This window comes from Mytilus californianus, unplaced genomic scaffold (assembly GCF_021869535.1).
Source record: "Mytilus californianus isolate M0D057914Y unplaced genomic scaffold, xbMytCali1.0.p SCAF_10, whole genome shotgun sequence".
NCBI lineage: Eukaryota > Metazoa > Mollusca > Bivalvia > Mytilida > Mytilidae > Mytilus > Mytilus californianus.
Window position 1 is genome coordinate 8,593,161 of NW_026262582.1, and position 3,000 is coordinate 8,596,160.

A 3,000-nucleotide genomic window follows, 5' to 3' on the forward strand; every position below is an offset into this window, starting at 1 on the left:
AAATCCTTCATGTAATCGATTATTAATCGATTACATTTGTCAGTAATCGTGCCCATCCCTGATCCAGTGGGATTCCGGTGAATACTCGAGTGGAATACAGTGGAAATTCCATTGGAATACCAGTGAAAACTTCATTGGAATACCATTGTTTTCCCACTGGACATTTATTGTTTTCAACTGGGATACCAGTGGTAATTCCATTGGAAATTGTAACAATCAACCAAAGAAAACCAGTGATATTTCAATGGAAATTGACAATTCCACTGAAATGTTAGATATCATTTTGCATGCACTGCTTATTTTTGAATGAATTAATAAGAAAACTTGAAATAAGACAATAACCATTTTAATGCAAGTCAACAATTAAAGAAATTACAACAGTTTATACATCATCCACATTTAAGACCTTTTAAACGAAAAGATCAACCTCTTTAAAATATTAACGTTGATAAATTATCATTTTTTAGTCAAAGATGTATTTACTTAATTGTACATGTAAATCATTTTTCTGGTTAAATCATTCATAAGTCCATGGTAACATTTGGTCCTCTTGAAATCTTTCACAAATAGTTTTAATTTTAAATTTTACAAATTTGTTTATTGTGCATTAAACAAACAAAAATGTCCAGTTTACATGCATACGAAATACTTTGTCAGTTTGGTCAGTTTTCTTCATCCATTGATATTATTCATGAATTAAGTCCAAAGTTTCTGCATTCCAATCCTGTTCCATTAAGTCTTCATTGATTAATCTGAAAGAAAAAAAATCATACATCAAAACATGCATAGAATTTTGAATTAAAATAACATTACAATACCATGCTCCAGTCTGCAATTATTCAAAAATATATGTTACTGGCATATTTTATTTGAGTTTGTGTGTAATTTATTCACAACATTTATACACTAAGAGCAATTTAGACACATGTATGTCTATTGTTGAAGACTGTGTGTTCTCTAGATATCTTTGGCTAGACTTTTATTGTTCATGGATCAGGTGTCTCTCAAAGCCAAATAAAATAGTATGTGTGGTTCCAGTTACATTTAAAAAAAATTAGGGTAGGTAGGTAAGAATTTTTTTTATTTTATGTTTTTTTTTTACATTGAGTCTATCATGTCTATGGGAGCAACATTCTGACTTAAACAGTACTTACTGAAAAATGACAAAAAAATATTTAGGGTAGGCTATTGTTAAGACTAAAAAAAAGGTAGGTAAGGGAATTGGAACCACGCATATATTTTTATTTAGCCTCATATTATCTTTCCCTTTGTGTTGTGTTTGTTGTTGGTTTACTATCTGGTTGAAGCATACCAGACACCTCATTTTGTTCACATAATAGCCATGATTAACCATTGTGCATGATGATCAGATCAATGTTTTTGAGATGTGTTTACAGCTTATAGATGTGAATGATTAACATGATTAATGTATTTTTATTTCAAGTGTGGGAAGGATGAAAAAATAATTCAATAAGTACCTTTCAATAATCTTATACTCAAATTTCTTTTCTGCTGCTGGTTCGTTTGTTTTCATATTATTGAGTGGATATTGATCGATGCACAGTCATCATTTTTGCAGCTTTGTACCTTCACCATGATCAATCCCTTTTAATATATGGACAACCTAAAAAAAAATGTAAAAACATTTTATTAATAATTTTTAAATCTGGTCATGACCTGTATGCATCATATATTACTGATATTTATCATACAATGTACATATATAATTAAGAAGCTTCTTTCAGTTAAGTATAAAGACTCTAAAACACAATATTAACCTTTAGGGATTTTTTGTGTTGCATGTCCATCCAAATCAGAACATGACAAAATTAAGTTGAATGTGCCTGACATTGTGTAGTAAACTGTAAACATCTTTCTTGATTGTGAAGGCACACAATGTAATTCAATATTGAATAATAAAATTATTATTACATTCCCACCTCCCCCTTTTCAGAACACCAAATGGTCATCCTCAAAGTGTGAACTAACAGAGCCCATGAATGAAACTAAAGGGGGTGTATATCTTTTTTTTTAATTTTAATTAAAAATATTCATGATGTAAAAATCAAATGTAAAATCTCCTAAAAAATTACCTGTATAGATCTGCTGTACGTCTGCCCAACATCAGCACATCGTCTCATCGTAAATTCTTGGTTCAACAGCTAATGTCATACCTAAATGTTCTGCCTTTAATGTCTATTTCTTTATTTATCGAAGGTTGTTGAGTATTAATTATTATTAACATGATTAATGTAACCACAGCTGGACAATGCTGGACAGGATACATACTCGTACAATATTTTTAGTTTCAAATTTGAACACATTCCGTGTATTAATGATAACGACTATCTGATTGGCCGATCGGAAATCCCGGAAATAGAGTTATCCAATCAAATCAGTGGTTATATATATAGTCTGGTAGAAAAAAATGGCAGCCTCCATGAATGTAAACATGTGTGTTGAAAAACAACATTATAGACTACAGTTTCACGAATTTTCTGCTCAAATTATGCCAAAACACTGACATTTAGCGTACAATTGATTGGAGCGGATTATATGTGAAATGTTTCTATAGATTAACTTATATGACCCGAGTTCAGGACATGAAAATGATGAAAAATTCATCACATCGACAAAGTTAAGATACCGAAACAGTTTATAGAACAATGTGGAAAATGAAAGCCGTTCACTTTACTTTTCTCAAAAGAACAGTAGACCAGTAACAGTTAATGAACATGATGAAGTCAAAGGAGAAATAATTATATTATTGTATACATGTAGACTGTAGTGCAGGGCAGTTGCCAGTACGGTCACTTGAAGAAAAAAACGGAGTTATCCTAACAATTCGTACAGTCTGAAGATAAGTTCTGCAACAGATCTGTTTAAAACGGCCCTTTTAAGAGCCATGCACATTTTTCAAAAAGAATCTTAATTGTTTTTGTTCGTTAAATCAAACAAAATCTTATTCTCAACCCAATTTGATATAAAATATTCATTTCT

General features: G+C 30.8%; 1 long non-coding RNA gene across 1 annotated transcript; it reads right to left on the reverse strand.

Annotated features, from left to right (window-relative positions):
* Positions 1-330: 330 nt before the first annotated feature.
* On the reverse strand, positions 331-2,073 carry LOC127717561 (uncharacterized). The gene is made up of 2 exons (XR_007989233.1): positions 1,479-2,073; positions 331-752 (listed from the first exon to the last, which is right to left on the reverse strand). It is a non-coding gene; the product is annotated as an uncharacterized LOC127717561 (long non-coding RNA).
* Positions 2,074-3,000: the final 927 nt, after the last annotated feature.